The 24,161-nt window shown below is 40.1% G+C and overlaps 1 protein-coding gene across 1 annotated transcript in view; it reads right to left on the bottom strand.

The window, feature by feature from the left end:
* Positions 1 to 24,161, bottom strand: part of Rh7 (Rhodopsin 7) — a 180,087-nt gene that overhangs the window by 127,299 nt on the left and 28,627 nt on the right. The gene's annotated exons all lie outside the window — the stretch shown is intronic.

Raw genomic sequence — 24,161 nt, 5'->3', positions numbered from 1 at the left:
TGTAAATACACGTGTATCGGCGATTTTCATGTACACGTCAGAAATTTTTTTTATGTATAAAGTATAAAGCTCGTAGTGTCCGTCTGTCCGCCTGTGTGAAAGACTTTGGATAGAATTTTAACCATTTTTCCGTGATCCAATCGAGCTGAATTTTTGTAGGCAGACTCGTAGAAACGTCAAATTAAAAAAATAAAAAAATAGATTTTTATCAATTCTCAGATTTTCCTGAATTTTATTTTTTTTTCCTCTTAACCTAATCTAAACTAACCTAGTCCTTTTTTAACAGTGTATAAATATATTTACATATGTATAACAAAATTTTCGACATATGTACTTGTATGTATTTATATAATCACTATTCAGTCGAACGTGAAGTTGTCATAAAACCGCCAATTACGCATCGCTCTGTGGCATCTGTCACTGATGCATTGCACTTGGAAAATTCTCATAAATATTTGTTTAAATCAAATATTCATACATACAAAAGAAAAATGTTTACATTGCGTTTGCTGCGTGCTGTCCCGTTTTTAGGCAGGAATATTTGCATAAAAAAATCATAATACATAATAACTAAAAAATTTGCAAATCAAAAACAAGTAATGACGGGATTATCTTCGGCTGTGCCGAAAATGGCAGTTTATATGGGGTATATAATATATATATCACCGATCTCTATGATTTTTTCAGGCAACAATATATGCTATATATATATAGCATTTAGTGAAATTTGAATCTTCTAGCTCTTAAAATGGTGTAGAAATTGCGAAAAGTTTCTTATCTGAATAATCGGTTGTATAGGACATATGCTATATATACGACCGATCTCTTCGAATTTTTCAGAGAACAATACATGCTATAAATGTAAGCATTTGGTGAAATTTAAAGGCTCTAACTATTAAAATGGTACAGAAATTGCGAAAAGTTTCTAATCTGAATAATCATTTGTATGGGATACATACCATATATAAGACCAATCTCTATGATTTTCTCAGACAACAATGTTTGCTATATACGTAAGTATTTGGTGCAATTAGAATCTTCTAGCAGGTAAAATGGGGCAGTAATTAGGAAAAGCTTCTTATATGAACAATCGGTTATCCCCCACAACATGCTATATGTATCTACCACCTTTCTTTTTATACTCAGTTGAGCAGAGCTCACAGAGTATATTAACTTTGATTGGATAACGGTTGGTTGTACAGGTATAAAGAAATCGAGATAGATATAGACTTCCATATATCAAAATCATCAGGATCGAAAAAAAATTTGATTAAGCCATGTCCGTCCGTCCGTCCGTTAACACGATAACTTGAGTAAGTTTTGAGGTATCTTGATGAAATCTGGTGTGTAGGTTCCTGGGCACTCATCTCAGATCGCTATTTAAAATGAACGATATCGGACTATAACCTGGCGGCCACCGTGGTGTGATGGTAGCGTGCTCCGCCTATCACACCGTATGCCCTGGGTTCAACTCCCGGGCAAAGCAACATCAAAATTTTAGAAATAAGATTTTTCAATTAGAAGAAAATTTTTCTAAGCGGGGTCGCCCCTCGGCAGTGTCTGGCAAGCGCTCCGATTGTATTTCTGCCATGAAAAGCTCTCAGTGAAAACTCATCTGCCTTGCAGATGCCGTTCGGAGTCGGCATAAAACATGTAGGTCCCGTCCGGCCAATTTGTAGGGAAAAATCAAGAGGAGCACGACGCAAATTGGAAGAGAAGCTCAGCCTTAGATCTCTTGGGAGGTTATCGCGCCTTACATTTATTTTTTTTTTTTTTTATCGGACTATAACCACGCGCACTTTTTCGATATCGAAAATTTCGAAAAACCGAAAAAGTGCGCTAATTCATTACCAAAGAGGGATAAAGCGATGAAACTTGGTAGGTGAGTTGAACTTATGACGCAGAATATAAAATTAGTAAAATTTTGGACAACGGGCATGGCACCGCCTACTTTTAAAAGAAGGTAATTTAAAATTTCTGCAAGCTATAATTTGGCAGTCGTTAAAGATATCATGATGAAATTTGATAGGAACGTTACTCCTATTACTATATGTATGCTCAATAGAAATTAGCAAAATCGTAGAACGACCAAGCCCACTTAAAAAAGAAAATTTTTTTTAAAGTCAAATTTTAACAAAAAATCTAATATCTTTAGAGTATATAAGTAAATTACGTCAACATTCAACTCCAGTAATGATATGGTGCAACAAAATTAAAAAATAAAAGAAAATTTCAAAATGGGCGTGGCTGCGCCCGTTTTAATTTAATTTTTCTAGGATACTTTTAATGCCATAAGTCGAACAAAAATTTACTAATCCTTGTGAAATTTGGAAGAGGTTTAGATTCTAGGACGATAACTTATTTCTGTATAAAAGGGCGAAATCGGTTGAAGCCATGCCCTGTTTTTATACACAGTCGACCGTCTGTCCTTCCGCTCGGGCGCTAACACGATCACTTGAGCAAAAATCGATATATCTTTACTAAGCTCAGTTCAAGTACTTATCTGAACTCACTTTGTATTGGTATAAAAAACGGCCGAAATCCGACTATGACCACGCCCACTTTTTCGATATCGAAAATTACGAAAAATGAAAAAAATGCCATAATTCTATACCAAATACGTAAAAAGGGATGAAACATGGTAATTTGATTGGTTTATTGACGCAAAATATAACTTTAGAAAAAAACTTTGTAAAATGGGTGTGACACCTACCATATTAAGTAGAAGAAAATGAAAAAGTTCTGCAGAGCGAAATAAAAAACCCTTGAAATCTGGGCAGGAATACTGTTCGTGGTGTTACATATATAAATAAATTAGCGGTATCAAACAGAAAATGTTCTGGGTCACCCTGGTCCACATTTTGGTCGATATCTGGAAAACGCCTTCACATATACAACTACCACCACTCCCTTTTAAAACCCGCATTAATAACTTTAATTTGATACCCATATCGTACAAACACATTCTAGAGTCGCCCCTGGTCCACCTTTATGGCGATATCTCGAAAAGGCGTCCACTTATAGAACTAAGCCCCACACCCTTTTAAAATACTCATTAACACCTTTCGTTTGATACCCATATCGTACAAACCAATTTTAGGGTCACCCCTGGTCCACCTTTATGGTGATATTTCGAAAAGGCGTCCACCTATGGAACTAGGGATCACTCCCTTTTAAAATACTCATTAACACCTTTCGTTTGATACCCATATCGTACAAACAAATTCTAGAGTCAACCCTGATCCACCTTTATGGCGATATCTCGAAAAGGCGTCCACCTATAGAACTAAGTCCACGCCTTTTAAAATTCTCATTAACATCTTTCAGTTGATACCAATATCGTACAAACAAGTTCTAGAGTCAGCCCTGGTCCACCTTTATGGCGATATCTCGAAAAGGCGACCACCTATAGAACTAAGGCGCACTCCCTTTTAAAATACTCATTAACACCTTTCGTTTGATACCCATATCGTACAAACCAATTTTAGGGTCACCCCTGGTCCACCTTTATGGCGATATCTGGAAAAGGCGTCCACATGTGGAACTAGGGATCACTCCCTTTTAAAATACTCATTAACACCTTTCGTTTGATACCCATATCGTACAAACAAATTCTAGAGTCAACCCTGATCCACCTTTATGGCGATATCTCGAAAAGGCGTCCACCTATAGAACTAAGTCCACGCCTTTTAAAATTCTCATTAACATCTTTCAGTTGATACCAATATCGTACAAACAAGTTCTAGAGTCAGCCCTGGTCCACCTTTATGGCGATATCTCGAAAAGGCGACCACCTATAGAACTAAGGCGCACACCCTTTTAAAATACTCATTAACACCTTTCGTTTGATACCCATATCGTACAAACAAATTCTAGAGTCAACCCTGATCCACCTTTATGGCGATATCTCAAAAACGCGTCCACCTATAGAACTAAGCCCACGCCTTTTAAAATTCTCATTAACATCTTTCAGTTGATACCAATATCGTACAAACAATTTCTAGAGTCAGCCCTGGTCCACCTATATGGCGATATCCCTAAATAGCGTCCACCTATAGAAATATGGCCCACTCTATTTTAAAATACTCTTTAGTGCCTTTCATTTGATAGACATGTCATACAAACAAATTCCAGGGTTACCCTCGGTTCATTTTCCTACATGGTTATTTTCCCTTATGTTGTCACCATAGCTCTCAACTGAGTATGTAATGTTCAGTTACACCCAAATTTAACCTTCCTTACGAAAGTATATGTCGGAGTTTGAAGCTCCAATCTGATAAACTGAGGAAGATATGACAAAAATTCTCTTTTTGTGACAAATGAGTTATATGAGGGATATTTGCTATAGGGGTCCGATCCGGCCGGTTCCGACAAATGTCTAATCGGACACCTAAATATAGCCGCTCACCAAAGCTTATCAAGATATCACAAAAATTGAAGGACTAGTTTGCATACAAACAGAAAGACGGACAGACGGACATGGCTAAATCAACTCAGCTCTTCATCCTGATCATTTCGGTGGGTCTATCTATTTTCCTTTAAGGACTTACAATTTTGAGATTCGTTCCAAAGTTAATATACCATTTCATTTTCATGAAAGGTATAACAAAGTAGCTATGATATAGATGTTGAAGAAAATATTAACGATATGTCATTGTCATTCACATTAGAATAAGATATGTCATTTACATTAATTGGGGTATAATGATTTAAAACAACGTTGCGCAGTTATTTTTAGAATTCCTATACATATGTATACCGGTATACAGCAAAAAAAAAAAAAAGTTAAGGTGTTTCCATTCATCGAAGTAAGAAGAGGTGTATTCGCATATTTGCCGCAACGTCTCTGTTAATGGTTGTACATAAAATTGAAACTGTGAAAGACGTCATCTTTTTGGGCAGGGGAATAGGCAGCGAATATTAGAATAGAATCCCCCTACGAATAAAATCATGTTATTCAAGTGTCTCATCACGCCTGGTCTTATAAAATGTTCGTGATGTTAACGGCGTTTATGTTATGTGTCCATAGTGCAATCAGAATTTGTTTGACGATCAAATGGGCAAATCTCAATTATGTACCAAGACTTATGTTGGAAAATAATAATAGGACCTAACTTAATATCTGCCTCGAGATCTGGCAACTCTGCCGCCCCTAGTCGCTGGAGTCTTGACTTTGCTAGCGCAGAACACGGACACAGAACGTGCTCAACCCGTTTCTGCCTGCAGCTCGCACCGCCTACATCTAATGTTACCAACGATGCCTAACTTATAAGCATGTGATACCGGAAGGCAATGTCCAGTTAATATGCCTTACCTTAAGTGTTGTATCTTTGGAGATATGAACAAATTTGTGAGTTAACGTAGGATTCCAACATGGTATTAGAAATATTACGCTTCTGTCCACGCCTTTTCTGCTTGATTGATGCTATGCAACTCCTGTCTCCTCTTGATTTCTCCCAAACAGACAGATTGGGACGTGTATCGTCGATTCAGCGAGAGTTGCTGGCTCCTTTGCCAACTCATCGGCCTTTTCGTTGCCTCCAATCTCTTTATGACCGGGAATCCAGCATCGATATATGGTTTAGCCTGAGCGAAGTTTCTGCAATGCTTCTTTGCATTCCAGTACACTCCTTGATGTGGTACAGTAAACCTCCGAAATAAAAATTCAAATTTTTCCATTTTTAATTTTTAAACCATACAGCCTCTTTTTTATGGACGGCACGATATCTCATACAAATTTGGACCTAGGTGGTGAGACGTTTATGGTGTGAAATATTAATCTCATTAGTAAATATATATTTTGTTCTGAGTAAACCACAAATCTAGCTGGTTATAGAGCGGTGGCAACGTAAGCCCTGTGTCTAAGGGAGTTGTCGTGTTGGAACAACAAGGCCACAGAACACTCAAGTATACTAAACAAATACAGTTTTTTTCCTCCTAGCACGGATGGCTGTGCGACCACAACAGTTGCGGAAACCAACTTTAATATAAACATCCCCAGCAGGGATGACTGGACGGAGTCGGATAGGTGCCTTGCTATTGACAGCAGCGTTTCGATATACCCGGACGACTCCAATCGAAACGGTAGAGTTGGAGGTGGAGCATACTCAAGGAACCTTGAGCTACTGCTCTGCTTCAGATTACCCGACCACTGTAGTGTATGCCAGGCAGAATTTGCAGCCATAATGGAAGCCGCAGCTAGGATAGGGACATACACCGTCGGCAAAGACATTTTTATTTTGTGCGACAGCCAAGCTGCCATAAAATCTCTTGGCTCCTACTCGTTCAATTCTGAACTAGCACTAAACTGTCACCGATCTCTTCAAGAGATGGCTCAACATAACCGTGTACACCCAACATGGGTTCCTGGACTTAGGGACATCGAGGAAACTGCATTGCAGGGTACATCCAGGCAGATTCTTCCTGGCCAAGAACGCTTTGGTATGTCCCTGTCCACATGCAAGCTAATGCTAAAAGAGCATATCCACCGTCAAGCCGACGAAAGATGGCTACAAACACCGGAGTGTCGAATATCGCAAGAAACCTCGCCTAAATGGGATCCTCAAATACCCCGTCACGTGTACAACCTAGGAAGGGATATAATTTCCACACTTGTGGGGGCATTAACTGGTTATGGCCTCATAGGTAGGCATGCAGAAAGGTTAGGCGCGCCTTATCGTCGATGCTGTAGGAGTTGTAAAGAGGATGAGGAAACGGTGGTTCACCTCATTTGCAACTGCCCAGCACTAAACGGAGCACGGCAGCGCTTTCTGGGTGCTCCATTTCTTGATAATCTGAGCCAGGTTGTGGAGCATGACGTCAAGGACCTGGCAGCTTTCATCAGGTCCTCAAAATTATTTGAAGAGGAAAGGTAACGGAGTATTTTCGTGGTATACAACGGGCCTAATACTACTGGCCCTAGTGTGCCCTCGGGCAGCCCCTCAACGTAACCTAACCTAAACCACAAACAAAGCGAAAGTACCAAAAAATCCTGAAGTTCGGTGTATAAGTACACAGGTACACGTCTAGAAAAGTAATATTTTAGGTTAACTAGAGCTCACGCAGGGGTTGAAGTTAAACCACAACAATAAAAGAATGGCTGACGAATGTAGGGCTGAAGATGGCCACCAATAAGACAGAAGTGATCTAATTGAGCTGAAGAGGACTGTAGTTTAGTTGGCCTAAACCATAAGAGATATTCAAATAAATTCAAAGCCCTTCCTAAAATATTTAGGAGTATACATTGGCTCAAAACTAACTTTCTAGAAGCACTTCAGGCCGATGGGGCAAAAGTTTCTAAAGATAGTAACACCCTAATGCGACTAGTACCCAACACCGCATCAAAAATATATTGTAACGAATTTGCTGCAAATCCTCTTATTTGCCCTTTTGCTAAGTTCGAATCACTAAACTGTTGAATAAATAACTCCAATATTGAAGAATGGAAAAATGGCCTTTATTAAAGTACTTCACAATCACACGTATACTTTGCTACTCGCTGGCTTAATAACCAAACTGATTGATAACTCAAAAGAAACTACTATTGGCCGCCAGATTGCGTGCTTAATCAAACTGATTGATAGCTCAACTCAAACTGAATTACAGCGCTTCTACATCTGTCGGCTTTTATACTCTTTGGTTTCCTCGTTCGCCTCTTCTAGACGCTTCGAGAATCTACTAGTCCAGTATCTCTCAAACTTCTCAGCTGTAACTACAAATGCACGATTTTATAGCTTCTCTCATACCCCATGCTTGTATGTGTGAGCGACACTTCCACAATTATAATTGCCTACATTTAGGAGCATCTCAAATAAGATGTCTGCATATGGTTGTGCCTTGCTTCTCAGCTGCGTGTACCTACATATGTGTAGACATAATGATTGATTCGTTTATGTAGATACATAATGATTGAATTATTGATGTGAATGTTTGTAGTTTCCAGTCCCTCGCGCACACATAGGCGTAAATGCATCTGTGTGTGACATCTCTCGGCTGCCTTATATATGTGTATACATGATTTGATTCTTGACGTAAATACTGCTTAGCATGGCCTTAGTGATGGTATAGCTTAGTGATGCTAATATCCGTGACAATATTTTAGCAGCTTCCCGAATTTATGCTACACGAGTAACAGTTGTTTATCCGACGATGTCCGACGACGCGATCTTTGTTTTTTTTTTCACAAAATTCTAGTTTAATTGCTGTCAAGAAAAATGGCCGATGTGTATGACATTGGAATCAGGCGACCATTTGAAGATTCCAAGACAAGCGCAGGCTCAGGAACAATAGTAAGGTGGCAAGAATGGTTAGAAGAATCGAAGAAAGAGTGCTGTATCGGAATATAGAGGAATGGTATGAGAGGCAGCACGGCGAACTAAACTACCATCTCATGCAGATAGTGGGTGAGCACGGCAGCTTCAAGGAGTATTTACATAAACGTAGGTTAGAGGAGGATTCTTTCTGTTCACACTATCCCAACGAATTGAAAAACGCTGAACGTGTAATGTTTCGTTGGCCTCTCATCTTGGCGAAAGCTTCTCTGCACACAGAGTTTTTTGAAGAGGTACCTTCCATTAAGAATTTATTTCCCCTAATGTGCAGACACATAGATTGTTGGACAGCTGTGAGGAAAATGACTTTTCTAATTATGACGCGAGTGATGCATCCTGAAAAGTAGCGCAGAGAAATGCGCATGCGGAGCAGTGGTGATTAAATCGCTTTTCTACCCGTAACGGTCAGCGGTCCTACGAGGTGTGGGTACATGAACAGGATTAGCCTGGTTTAGAAACAACTAATTTTTGTCTTATTGAAAAGAGCGTCGTCGGCTCCTTATCTTGAACAACAGATACCGTTAATATTTTATTATTTTATAGGGAATTATTATCGACGATTAATGTGTTGGTTGGTTGTTTGCTGTACCGCCCGGATACCAAAGATCCGAGCCCAAGTAGCGCACGGGGCGCCATGTTGATGCACATTTCTCTGGAACGAATTGCTGCTGATTCCGTTCGAGCCATTTGGAGCGGACGGTGAACCTGCTGATATCTTTTGTAGAGCATTTAGCCACTTAGTTTAAAATCCGGCAGTATATAACTGCCCATAGTTAGAAACCCAGTGTTTGTCAGAGCTGGGCACTCTTACAAGTAGTGCGCGACTGTTTCTTTGCTGCTCTCCTCGCCGCAGCTCTAGCAAAATATGTTAAAAGGGATCCCCATTTCCTCAGAATGCAGGCCAAGCGTCTGGCCCGTTGTTGTGGCAGGGATCATTAAGATTTCTTTCCTTGAACTATTAGTAGGCCTTCTGTTCTCCTATCGAGACATTTTTGATAACAAATCGATAACCATTTTATAACATAGCGATAGCTTCTACACTTTCGATAACAAATTGATAACGTTCCGATAACAAATCACTAACTTTTTGATAACATATCGAAAACTTTTCGATCTATATTTGATAGTAAATCGATAAGCGGTTACGTTCTGAATTCTACAATACCAAGAGCAAAGATATTTACACATCAAAAAAAGGAGCTATAAATAATCCCAGCGGTCTAGGGGCCTAAGAATATACCCGCGGCACATATGCCGGCACGTAGTTCGTATGCCTGTCGTAAGAGGCAACCAAAATACCCAATTGATTCGAGGGGTTGTGTAGCGCAGCGCTTTTAAGGGGATGTCAGCGCAATATACTGCTTCTCCAACCTAATTGTCAACCGCACCTATATATCTGTGGCGAATCCTATTTCTAAAGCCACCGAGGTTCTGGCGACCCCTATTTCCTCATTGAACTAGCGGGTGAGGACGGGATGATCTAGAATGTTCATTGTGTTATATTTAAACGTTACCGAGATAGTCGGGCTTATGCTTTAATGATGTTTGCTACCGAAATTTACCGGGTCTATGTCCGCAAAGAGCTACCAACCTTCCTCAAAACTTTCGGGGGTGTCTTTAGTGCTACCACAACAACAATTACAGAAAGAGCTATATATTTCGGTATCCCAACATAAATAATAATAAAGCCATTAAAAACAGCATGATTTTTTTGTAAGCAATAAGAAATTTGTTCAGAAACATGCTTCAATAGTAAACTGTGATAATGATTCAATTGTTATTGTCAACGTTGCTCAATCATTTTAGACTTGATAAGATAACAATTGTTTATACGCTTAACTAAACGTAAACAATTTATTATTTCATCTCAACAATCCCTTTATAATTAAAACATTTTCTCAGAACTAAATTTTAGATATTACTTTGTTTTTATTTAAGTGGTCAGAATAATTATTTATTGTTATAATTTTAGTTTTTAGATCTTAATAAGCTACTGAAAATTAACGTTTTCTGTTGGTTTGTCTGTTAAAAGCATTCGATTGCAATGATTGACAAAATAATTGCTATGCACAATGAAAATTGATGGCCATAAAGAAATTTGTTTTCTATTATCATATGATTTAATATTTCAATCAACGATTTTGACTGCAATTCATTTCGTTTCTGCTTGTGCGCATTTAAATTAGGTCATTGTTTCTTTCATATTTTTATATATCGAATTAAGCTATTGTGACAATCAAATCATACAAAAAGTTATTGAGGTATCTCTAGAAATTCGTTTGTTTGTGACAACTTTCAAAATTCAAAAGATTTTCTCTTTTGGAAAATATCCAATTTTACTTCCTTTATATTAGGTCGGTTGAATGTTTGCCTGCTTTTCATATAAATCTTGCAATCGATTTTTAAGTAACTTCTCGTTGAGCTGCAAACGTGAAACTTTACACATAGGTTAGAACACCGTAACAAAGCCACAAAAGGAAAAAACCCGTTAGGTGGCGCAAGGATCGAAATAATTAGATAGGAATTTGAAATTTTTCAAACCAGCTTTTAAGTAACTTCTCGATGAGCTAGAGACATGGAATTTCAAACTTAATTCAGAGGTCGATGACAGCCGATGACACGATACAAAAAGATTCGCTAGGGGGCGCACTAGATGAGATATTTAGAAAAATCGTACGAAACGGAGGGAATTTTGGTATTGATTTTTATGTAAGTTCTCATTGAGCTACAACTGTAAAACTTTCAGATAGGATAAGACGCCGAGAAAATTAAAGAAGAGGAGAAAAAATTCCCTTAGGTGACGCACGGATCGAAAAAATTAGATAATAATTTGGAAATTTCAAACCGGGTTTTAAGTAACTTCTCGATGAGTTAGAGGCTAAAAATTTAGGGCTTAATTCAGAGGTCGATGACAGCAGATGACACAATACAAAAAGTTTCGCTAGGGGGCGCACGGACTGAGATATTTAGAAAAATCAAACGGAAGGGGGGGGGGGGGGAGGGGTAATTTTGGGATTGATTTTTATGTAAGTTCTTATTGAACTACAAGCGTAACACTTAACAGATAGGTTAAGATACCGAGAAAATGTAAGAAAAGGAGATAATAAAAATTAAATAAAAAAAATTATGAGCACTTCCTTTATATAAATGGGCAAAAATCTGCGAAAAATGTATCCTTATATGAAGACATATTCTTGCTAAACTTTGATTTTTAAATTTTGACATAGAAATTGCAAAAAGATTTATGAGAAGAAAAAATATAAAAGTGGAGCGCACAACTTCGATTGGAAAGTTGGTAGGAAATGAGATATTATTAGTAAATCAATTGCGCTCCACCTTTATATTTTTACTTCTCATAAATATTTTTGCAATTTCGCTGATTTTTGTCCATTTATATAAAGGAAGTGCTTAATGGGTGGCCCGTTAAACTTACGGTTTACGCAGATGACATTGCAATTGTCATAAGTGAAAAGTGCCTTCCAGCGATTAGCTCTTTGATAGATCAGGCGCCTCGGGATATTGATCTAATGTCGGGTTGACAGGCAATGCAGAGAAGACTGATCTGGTTTTGTTTACTAAGAGATTCAAGGTACCAAATAGGACAGGGCAAAATTAGGAGGACAAACCTTGCACAAAATATCTGGGAATCATTATAGACAATAAGTTGTCGTAGAAGCTAAACGTGGAGGAGAGATTGAAGAAGGCACTATATGCATGTAGAAGAATGCTGGAGTGTACGTGGGGCTTATCGCTCTCTCTCTCTCTCTCTCATTGGGTATTTACAGCGATCGTAGAGCCTATCCTAAACTGTGCTGTCCATACTTGGTGAACAGTCACACAAAAAATAAACTGCCTCAAAAAATTAGAAGGTATGTGCAGGCTATCAATGCTTAACGTTACACCAGCCCTGAAAACGAACCCAACGTCTGCACTGTATGCCCTTCTGCACATTCCAAATGTAGACCTGATGGCAAAGAGCATAGCGCTAATAGCTACAACGAGGCTCAGAGGATATTGATGACAATTTGTGATCGGTCGCACCTATTCGAGGGGCGAAGCACTGCTACAACAACAACAACAACAGGCTCAGGCTGCCTCGGCGCAGGGTGCTTAAATGGCGGACGAGGCGTAACACGTGCTGATCCAGGAATAAACAGATGCTACAAGCTGCCAGATCACTTCAGCGTTTTTCGGACGGAAGAAGCAGCTGTAAGCAAAGCATTAGAAACACTGGAAGAAAATAAGTTAAACTGCAGCCGTGTAAACTTTTGATAGCCAAGCAGCATTTATGACAAGCAATATTTTCGCATAACACAGCATCTTAAAGTGTGTTAGAGTATAAGCAATCCCTGGAAAGAATAGGGGCAGGGAAAATCGTACATCTATGTTGGGTCCCAGGGCATATGAGAATAGATGGGAATGAAAACACGGATGAACTAGCTTAAAAGGGCGCATCCCTTGAAGCTTACTCCGTAGATGTAGGTTGGGTACGATTAGGGAGAGGTGCAAATGATCGTTCAAGCGGGAAATGCGTGGACCCAAGTGCAGGGCGTAAAGTGTCGAAGAGAAGCTATATATTGCGCTGGCAACCCCTTGAAAGGATTGCGCTACACAACCCCTTAAATCAATTTCGTATTTTAGTCACCTATTACGATAAGCATGCCTGTCGCGGGTGTAGTCTAAGCCCCTAACCCAATGGAGGTAGCGCGTTATATGCTAGCGCTTCCAAGGTTAACCTCCAGCTACTACTAGAGATACGGCTATCAAATATAGAAGCAACAAGTGGCATAGGTTTAGACGATTAAGCGCCAATTAAGTAAGCAAGTAAGTATGGGAATTATGTATTAGAGTTGAGAAAAACAAGCTTCAGTATATTTTAAGCCAACCCTAATATACATACAAGAATGTACTACCTAGCTGCACTACAAAATTCAATATTATGACGAATATTAGTGACACTGAGTGATACTCACATCACTAGTCTGATGCTAAGTAAATGAAGTCACAACAACAATAAAGCAGATAGTCACTTGTATCTACATAAACGAATCAATTATTATGTCTACACATATGTACGTACACGCAGCGGAGAAGCAACGCACAACCACATGCATATATCTGAGATACTCCCGAAAGTATGCAATGATCATGCATCTGTAGTTACAGCTGAGTAATTTTATAGCTGATAACTAACTAGTATGTTCTGGAAATAGAAGCGCCTAGAAATATGTCAACGAGGAAACCGCACCTTATAAAAACAGCGGCAGTGGAGACACGTCAATAAGTTTTGATTAAGCACGCTATCTGTCGAGCAATAGAAGTGTTATTTTTAAAGTAGTCTAATAAAGACCATTTTGCATTATCGAATATTGGAGTTATTTATTGAACAGTTTAGTGATTCGAACGTTAGCAGAAGGTTGGAAATAAGCGGAATTGCAGTAAATTCGTTACAATTGGTGTCAGAAGAGCAATTGTTGAATAAATTCCAGAGGACAACAAGGACATGGCAAAGTTAAGTGAATTGAAGATCCAGCAACTGAAGAAGGAGTTGGAGAGCCGTGGATTGAATACAACCGGCATTAAACTCGAAATTCAGGCACGACTACGAGAGGCAATGGAAGCAGAAGGAACTAACGTGGAAGAGTATGTCCTTCATCTTGATGTCGACGAGACAACAACAAAAACTGAAGAGAAAAACGAAACATCGCAGACAGTTACGAGCACAGACTTGAACACGATTTTGGCTGCAATATCTGTACAAACATCGACAGTAACATCCAGGATGGAAGTACAGGAGGCACGCATTTCAGAAATGTCGTCACAAATGTCATCCCAACTGGAATCGCAGGAGACACGCATCACATCGAAGATTGAAGCACAATTGGATAAACAGAAAACAAACATGGCGTCACAAATTGCAGAACAATTAAAAGAGCAAGAGGCACGCATAACATTACAACTCGATGCAAGGAAGAGCGTTTCTCAACGAAGCTGGAGGCTTTTAGTGAACGACAAGATAAAATGGAGGCCGAGATGGATGCTTTGAAAGATCGCATACAGGAGTTGCAAATAAATCGCCCAGCAGTTTCAGCGAGTAATCCAAAGGTAAAAACACCATCCTTTGACGGTTCTGTCCCTATCCATGTCTTTAAGCTGCAATTTGAGAAGACCGCAGCAGTGAACAACTGGAGTGCTGAACATAAAGTTGCTGCACTCTTCGTAGCATTGAAAGGACCAGCTGCCGAAATATTACAGACTATTCCGGAGTACGAACGGAACAGTTATGACGCATTGATGGCTGCTGCAGAACGAAGGCACGGAAGCGAATAAGCGATTGAGTGGATTTGAAGATTGGCTCATCTCCTTCAGCTCTGCGTTTACGTTCACCCACATTGCTGGAACTGTTAGGATTGGTACTGCAATAACGTGCAATGTGCCCTGGCTTTCCACATTAAAGCATTTGACGGCACCATCGTTTTTCTGCTGCATTCCTTTTAATGCTTCCAGAATTGTGTCTACCCAGTCTGGCCTTTCCACTTCCATCCGATGAGCTTTGTATGCGGGCTTGCTCAAAAGTGACGCTGTTTCCTGAGTCAGTGCATGGGATACCATTTCTGCGAATGTGGGTTTTGGGTTTGCATACGTCGCTCGCTTCGTTTCTACGTCCCGTATGTCATTTATAAAACTCTGGATTTTTACCCTCTCGGTGTACTCCACGGGTGCGTCCGCATTTGCCAAATGAGCCAACCTTTCAACATCCGAAGCAAACTCTTGCAAAGTCTCATTAGCTTTTTGGTACCGGTTTTGCAATTCTATTTGATATATCCCTCAATTGAATGCCCCATAATCTCTATCTCGCAAATTGGAAGAAGGTCAAGCAATCTTACTGTCGGAGGACATGTGGATGGAAAGGAACGTTTAATGACTGCAGATACAGGTGCATCCCATTTCATCATTCGATCAGATTTAGTCAACAAGAAGATAAGACCATTGCTTGGAGCAAGATTGCGTACAGCCACGGGAGAGGACACCCAGGTAATTGGAGAAGTAGCAATTGGGAACGTCACGGTACTACACAATTTTATAGTGGCAGAGATTGTTGATGAAATCATAATTGGAGTGGACTTCTTAATCGACCAAGACATCTAGATCGATATGCAAAGCAAGATGATGCGATATAAGAACATGGATGTGCCACTTAGTTTCGGCTACGAGAGAGGCCTCAGAAGTAAACGAGTGCTGGTGGAAGAGAGTCAGTAAATGCCACCAAAATCCGAAGCAGTCATCTGGGCAAATGTTGATGGAGATTGTGGTACAAACAAATTGTGGGTTGTCGAGGCAGCAAACAAATCAACACCGAGCATACTTGTAGGAAAAACCCTGGCTATGACAAAACAGGATGGACTTATTCCGGCAAAAGTACTCAGTGAGTTCAAGGTACCACTCAAACTGACAAAAGGAGCTATATTGGGAAGATACCAAGAGGCTAAAATAGTTATTAACTGTGAACAGCTCCAGGAACACGTTTCAACTAGCAAGACTGATCTTTCAAATGACATCACGGCATGGACGGAGGGGTTAAATCAAGATTATCAGAGTAAGGCAAAGTAACTGCTCCTAAAGTACGCAAACATATTTGACCATGATGGTTCCAAACCAGGTCGCACCAATGTTGTGAAACATCAAATTGACACCGGAGACGCGAAGCCGATACGTCAAGCTCCTCGTAGTGTTCCACTGGCGAAGCGGGGAGTTGTGAGTCAAATCGTACAAAAAAAATGGGCGACAGCGGCGTCATCGAAACATCAGCTAGTCCGTGGAGCTCACCGGTGGTACTTGTGAAGAAGAAGGATGGGAAAATGAGGTTTTGCGTAGACTACCGCAAGTTGAACGACGTCACGAAAAAGGATAGCTACCCATTGCCAAGAATTGACGATACTCTGGGCCCGCTATCTGGTACGAAATGATTTTCCACACTGGACTTGAAAAGCGGCTACTGGGAAGTTGAGGTGAAGGAGGAAGATAAAGAGAAAACAGCCTTCAGTGTCGCTGATGGTCTTTGGCAATTTACAGTGATGCTTTTTGGACTTTGTAATGCACCAGCTACTTTTGAGAGACTCATGGACCAGGTACTGAAAGGACTATATTGGAAAACATGCTTGGTGTACCAGGACGACATCATCGTATTGGGCAAGAACTTTGATGAACATCTTAAGAACTTGGAGGAAGTTTTCCAGAGAATAGCGGCGCTGGTCTGAAACTAAGTCCCAAAAAGTGTTCGGAGTTTAAAAAGGAAGTAAATTATTTGGGTCACAAGGTAACGACAGAAGGCATCTGTACAGCGAACGAAAAGATAGAGGCAGTAAAGGATTGGCCAAGACCACAGAACTTGCATGAATTAAGAAGTTTCCTTGCGCTGTGCACAGAGAGAGCTGTTGGCATTGGTAGAGTGCATTAAACATTTTCACAAATACCCCTACGGCCAGCGATTCCGCGTCAGGACAGATCACGCAGCGTTGAAATGGCTTCTGCAGTTCCGTAATCCGGAAGGACAATTGGCACGGTGGATCGAGCGACTACAAAGCTATGACTTTTCCATTGAGCATCGAAAGGGTAGTACCCATGGAAATGCTGATGCAATGTCACGAAGACCATGTAGTTTGGAATGCAAGCACTGTTGAAAGGCCGAGGCTAAATAAGACATTATAGATGTACGGCTAATGACTATAACGTGTACGGATGAATGGGACAAGGAACAACTAAGAAAGTTTCAGCTAGAAGATACAGATCTGTCACATGTTATGCAAGGGCTCGAACGAAACGAAAGACCAAACAGAGAGGAGATGTCAGCAGAGATTCCCATTGCGAAGTCATATTGGGCACAGTGGAACAGTTTAGAATTGATATCCGGTTGCTTGCATCGAGTATGGGAGAGTGAGGATGTTCAATGCAAGAAGAAACTGATAGTTGTTCCCAGAAAGATGATTCCTGACGTGCTCAGCGAGCTGCATAATGGTCCAAGTGGAGGCCATTTTGGAACCACGAAGACGCTTGAGAAGATTAATCAGATATTCTATTGGGTTGGTTGCCGGCAGTCGGTCACCGAGTGGATTGCCAACTGCGAGGTTTGCAACAGAGCGAAAGGGCCCAAAACACGAAATCATGGCCAGATGAAGCAGTATATTTCAGGTGCACCATTTGAAAGGAACGCCATGGATGTCGCAGGTCCATTTCCTACTAGCAACCGCGGAAGCAAATACGTGCTGGTGGTTATGGATTATTTCAGTAAATGGCCAGAGATATACCCAATCCCAAACCAATGGAGTTACATTCTGACCAAGGCAGGAATTTTAAATCAGCTGTGTTTCTGGAAATGTGTAAATCATTGGGCTTTCGAAAAACACGGACAACTGGTTTGCATCCTCAGTCCGATGGTATGGTGGAACGTTTCAATAGAACCTTGGAAGAGCATTTAAGGAAAGTAGTAGACAAGTACCATAAGCAGTGGGATACACACATATCATTATTCTTGATGGCTTACCGATCGGCAGTAAATGAGACAACGGGCCAAACTCTCGCAAAGGCAATTTTTGGCAATGACCTTCGACTGCCACCTGATTTGAAGTTTGGGATAGATGCCGATGCGGAGAGACATGTCAAGAAATCCACTGGTGTCTTGGAAGAAGAGATGAGAGAGATACACGATTTTGTAAGGCAACGATCAAAGATTATGAGTGACAAGATGAAAGCCAGATACGATAAAGCAATTAATTTGGAAGGTTTTCAGGAAGGAGATTTGGTGCTGTTATAAACCCACAACGAAAAAAAGGTTTGTCCCCGAAATTGCAGCGTAATTGGGAAGGCCCATACAAAGTTATAAAACGGATCAACGATGTAGTGTACCGCATACAAACCATTGGCAAACCACGAACCAAAATGAAAGTGGTTCATTTGGAAAGACTGACAGCATTTAGATCGAGAGATTTGTATGATCGGGAAGATCAGACTTAGGTGGAGGGCAGTGTGACGAATATTAGTGACACTAAGTGATACATCACTAGTCTGATGCTAAGTAAATGAAGTTACAACAACAATAAAGCAGACAGTCACTTGTATCTACATAAACGAATCAAGCATTATGTCTACACATATGTACGTACACGCAGCGGAGAAGCAACACACAACCACATGCATATATCTGAGATACTCCCGAAAGCATGCAATGACAGAAGCTATAAAATCATGCATCTATAGTTACAGCTGAGTAATTTTATAGCTGATAACTAACTAGTAAGTTCTGGAAATAGAAGCGCCTAGAAATATGTCAACGAGGAAACTGCACAGTATAAAAGCAGCGACAGTGGAGGCACGACAATCAGTTTTGATTAAGCACGCTATTTGTCGAGCAATAGAAGTGTTATTTTGAAAGTAGTCTAATAAAGACCATTTTGCATTATCGAATATTGGAGTTATTTATTCAACAGTTTAAATCTTAAATCCCTTGAAATTTTTTAAATCCCTTGAAATTATCAGAACTTTGTTGCCAAAAGGACTTATTCATTGTAGTGGATATGAGGCAGGCCTGGTTGTGAGTGCATCTGTACATATATTTGTAAACGTCGACTACATAAATTGATTTTAATTACCATCTCATTATGAAATGTCGTTGTGGCACTTGCCTACATTTTGCTAGTGCGGTACACTTGTTCCATTTTCCGCAAAATATTTACATTTTTTTTATAAAATTTTTTTCAATTTCCTTTTTTTGTTATTTGCGGTACATTATCACATTTCCGGCGCATTATTCACAATTTGCAATCCCACTAATACCACAACGACAATGCTTGCACACATATCCCACATTATCGCTACCCTACAAAAAATGCGATTAGTCTAGGATGAATCGGGGATTTGTCGCAAAGGAGTATGCGGCCAATGCCAACTTTGATCTGTTTGTATGAGTTGAACTGTTCCCTTTAGTTTAAGCATGTCTATGAAGAGACTAGTTGTACCCATTTATACCCGAAAGGGATCAAGAGAGGACCAATCCCCTTTGTACCCATACGAAATCATATAAAGACTAGTCCCTTTTAGGTTCAACGAAGACTCAAATAGGGCCAGTCGCATTTTTCATGGCAGAAACACAATCGAAGGGTTTGCTAAGCCACCAAATCTATTTGATGTAAGTTGATTGGCCGTCTTTCAAAAAGGAATAAAAAATATTATCCGAAAATTTAACCCTAACTCCGGCGTAGTCGTTAAGTCCTAGTAATTCAGGTTTGGTATAGGGCTCCGCATTTTTACACTCAGCTGAGCAGAGCTCACAGAGTTTATTAATTTTGTTCGCATAACGGTAATCAGTAACGGCATAAACTAATATAGATATATATAGACTTCTATATATCAAAATGATATGGGCGAAAAAAGAAATTTACATGTCCGTTCGTCCGTCCGTGCGTAAACACGATAACTTGAGTAAATTTTGAGGTATCTTGATGAAATTTGGTGTGTACGTTTCTGGGCACTCATCTCAGATCGCTATTTAAAATGAACGAAATCGGACCATAACCACGCCCATTTTCTCGATATCGAAAATTACGAAAAATGAAAAAATGACATAATTCTACACCAAATATGAAAAAGGGATGAAACATGGTAATTGGATTGGTTTATTGACGCCAAATTTTACTTTAGAAAAAACTTTGAAAATGGGTGTGACACCTACCATATTAAGTAGAAGAAAAAGCTATGCAGGGCGAAATCAAAAGCCTTTGGAATCTTTGCAAGAATACTGTTCGTGGCATTACATATGTATATAAATAAATTAGCGGTACCCGACAGATGATGTTCTGGGTCACCCTAGTCAATATTTTGGTTGATATCTCGAAAACGCCTTCACATATAGAACTAAGGCCCACTCCCTTTTAAAATGCTCATTAACACGTTTCATTTGATACCCATATCGTACAAAAGCATTCTAGAGTCACCCCTGGTCCATTTTTATGGCGATATCTGGAAAAGGCGTCCACCTATAGAACTATGGCCTACTCCCTTTTAGAATACTCTTTAATACCTTTCATTTGATACCCATGTCATACAAGCACATTTCACGGTTACCCTAGGTTCATTTTCCTACATGGTGATTTTCCCTTATTTTGTCTCCAAAGCTCTCAGCTGAGTATGAAATGTTCGGTTACACCCGAACTTAACCTTCCTTACTTGTTCTTAAATAACTTGATTCAATCAACTGTAATCTCTTCTATTTTATTTACTTCGTTGCCGTTTTTTTTAATATTTCTTAAAATGGGCTACATATATTCAACTGACTGGGTACCTTCACTTTCAATTATTATTGCGGTATATTTTTTCTGCTTCTTTCTTTCGTATTATTTCAATTTTACAAACCACTTTGGTACTTGTGAGTTTTACGCTTTAGCAGTTTTTTTTTTACTTTTTAAGTTGGTTGAATTTTTGGTTACTTGCGTCAGAGCTGGGAAAATTGCATAAACTTTTGTCTGTGATGGTAGTGTGCTCCGCATACTACACTGAAGATCCTGGGTTCAACTCCCAGGCAAAGCAACATCAAAAATTTAGAAATACGTTTTTTCAATTAAGGAAAGTTTTTCTAAGCGGAGCCGCTCCTTGGTAGTGATTTGGCAAGAACTCCGAGTGTATTTCTGCCCTTAAGGGTCTCAATGAAAACTCATCTGCCTTGCAGATGCCGTTCGAAGTTGGCGTAAAACATGTAGGTCCGGTCCAACCAATTAGTAGGAAAAAATTAAGAAGCAGTACGACGCAAATTGGAGGAAAAACTCGACCGAAATTCTGTTCGGCGGGTTTCGACAAAAATACCCTCTAAGCCGGCGCATCATCTTTCATTCACATAACGTAACCTAATCGCTGGACAATATTGATGTCTGCGTAAAGCTCGCACAGCTCAACATTAAATCTGCTTCGGTATTCGCCGTTGCAAACGTAAATCTTTTGAAGTACTTTCCTCTCAAACACTCCCAGAACCGTTTCATCTGATGTGGTTATGGTCCACGATTCTGCACCATATAGCAGGACGGGTACGATAAGTGACTTGTAGAGCTGGATTTTCGTTTTCCGAAAGAGAACTTTGCTTTTCAATTGCCTGCCTAGCCCAAGTAGCATTTTTTGGCAAGAGCAATTAATGGCTGGATTTCTAGACCGGCGTTGTTGTTTGTGTTAATGCTCGTTCCCAAATAAACAAAGTATTTTACTATTTCGAAACTATGGCTGCCCACAGTGGCGTTGTGGCCAAGCCGCAAATGCGCTGACTCGTTGCGTGATAACAGCAGGTATTTCGGTTTGTCCTCACTCATCATCAAGCCCTTCTTTACCGCTTCTTTTTCCTGCTTGGAGTAAGCAGAACGCGGCGGTTTAGGCCGATGATATCAATGTCATCAGCATATGCCATTAATTGAATGACCCTTTAAAATATTGCTCCACAGCTTGCATAAATTTCTTCAGCATCAAATAAAAGACGTCGTTTGGAAAGGGGGTTACCTTGTCTAAAACCTCGTTTGATTTTGAACGGCTCGGAGAGGTTCTTCCTAATTCTGACTGAGCTGATGGTGTTGCTCAACGTCTTTTTGCACAACCATATACGTTTTGCGGGGAAACCAAATTCGGAGATAGCGACAGTTAGGCCGGCGTGAGGTTGCACTGATAAGGTCGTGATCCCTGCACGATCCTCCTTCTGATGGACTGGTAAAAGAACAATTAAGTTCCCATCGGCAGCCATGCACTCGTCCGACTATATTTCGCAAAGATGCTGACGCATGCGCCCTACCAACTTCTCGCCACAATATTTCAATAGCCCTGCCGGCTCCATCAGCGCCCGCATCCTTGTAGTTTGGTTATTGCTATTATGACTTCGCTATAATCGTATGGGGGGACATTAACTCCATCCATCACCATCGATTGCTTGATCGGCTTGATCATCCCTGGGCGGTACATCGCTGTCTCTATTTAGGCGAGTAGTTCTCTCTGGAAGTCGGTAGCAAGATCATCGTTTACAGGAGTTTGCCCCGACTTAATTTTTGGTAAAATTTGCGAGCGTTATTTCTGATGGCTAGCAGGTTATGCTGCTCGCACTCATCTTTCTGTCTCTGCTTTTTTTCCTGTTAAGATGACTCGCTTCCCTTTTCAACTCGCGATATCGTTCACATACACTTTTTGTTTTTTCCGTGGCCGCCAGTAACCAATTTTTTCAACGGCGACGGTACGCAGTGCTTTAGATAAATGCTCCTTACTTGTGATCTCAGCGAGCAAGTTTGAAAGTCGATTTGAGAAATCATTGACACTCTATTGCGATGCAGCCCTTCGACGTCTTGATTTTCTTGTGTTTTTTGTTCCTTGCTTTTAGCCGCGCAGTTATGTAGCTTGATTTATATTTTTATGCATGAACCTTATTCTGGATATGACCATGTGTCGAGCACCGGCGATGTCGATCCGCCTCTGCCCATTTGGAGGGATTTAATTGCAGAGGCTGAACTTTCCGACTACGGGGCCAAAAACACCGTTCACCTTGGCGGTGAATTCGCCAAACACGAATTTTATATCATGGTTCGGGCAGCACTCATATGTGCGTTCTAAACCGTCTTTCACTTCGTGGTCTTACTACTCTGTCGATGCGTGGGCGCAGATGAATTGATTTGGTTGCGCTTACTCTATGATATAATTTTTTCAATTGAATGCTTCTCGCTAGTGTTGTACAACTTGTGAAAAATAACAAGTAAGGAAGGCTAAGTTCGGGTGTAACCGAACATTACATACTCAGCTGAGAGCTATGGAGACAAAATAAGGGAAAATCACCATGTGGGAAAATGAACCTGGGGTAACCCTGGAATGTGTTTGTATGACATGGGGTTCAAATGAAAGGTATTAAAGAGTATTTTAAAAGGGAGTGGGCCGTAGTTATATAGGTGGACGCCATTTCAGGATATCGCCATAAAGGTGGTCCAGAGGTGACTCTAGAATGTGTGTTGTACGATATGGGTATCAAAAGAAAGGTGCTAATGAGTATTTTAAAAGGGAGTGGGCCTTAGGGCTATAGGTGGACGCCTTTTCGAGATATCGACCAAAATGTGGACCAGGGTGACCCCGCACATCATCTGTCGGGTACCGCTAATTTATTTATATATGTAATACCACGAACAGTATTCCTGCCAAGATTCCAAGGGCTTTTGATTTCGCCCTGCAGAGCTTTTTCTTCTACTTAATATGGTAGGTGTCACACCCATTTTACCAAGTTTTTTCTAAAGTTATATTTTGCGTCAATAAACCAATCCAATTACCATGTTTCATCTCTTTTTTCATATTTGGTACAGAATTATGGCATTTTTTTCATTTTTCGTAATTTTCGATATCGAAATAGTTGGCGTGGTCACAGTCGGATTTCGACCATTTTTTATACCAAGATAAAGTGAGTTCAGATAAGTACGTGAACTAAGTTTAGTGAAGATATATCGATTTTTGCTCAAGTTATCGTGTTAACGGCCGAGCGGAAGGACAGACGGACGACTGTGTATAAAAACTGGGCGTGGCTTCAAACGATTTCGCCCATTTTCACAAAAAATAGTTACCGTCATAGAATCTATTTCCCTACCAAATTTCAGAAGGATTGGTAAATTTTTGTTCGACTTATGGCATTAAAGGTATTCTAGACGAATTAAATGAAAATGGGTGTAGCCACGCCCATTTTGAAATTTTCTTTTGTTTTTGTATTCTGTTGTACCATATCATTACTGGAGTTGAATGTTGACATAATTTACTTATATACTGTAAAGATATTAAATTTTGTGT

The sequence above is a fragment of the Eurosta solidaginis genome, chromosome 5 (genome assembly GCF_040869045.1).
Source record: "Eurosta solidaginis isolate ZX-2024a chromosome 5, ASM4086904v1, whole genome shotgun sequence".
Classification (NCBI taxonomy): Eukaryota; Metazoa; Arthropoda; class Insecta; order Diptera; family Tephritidae; genus Eurosta; species Eurosta solidaginis.
This window is presented reverse-complemented; position numbering and strand designations above follow the sequence as displayed.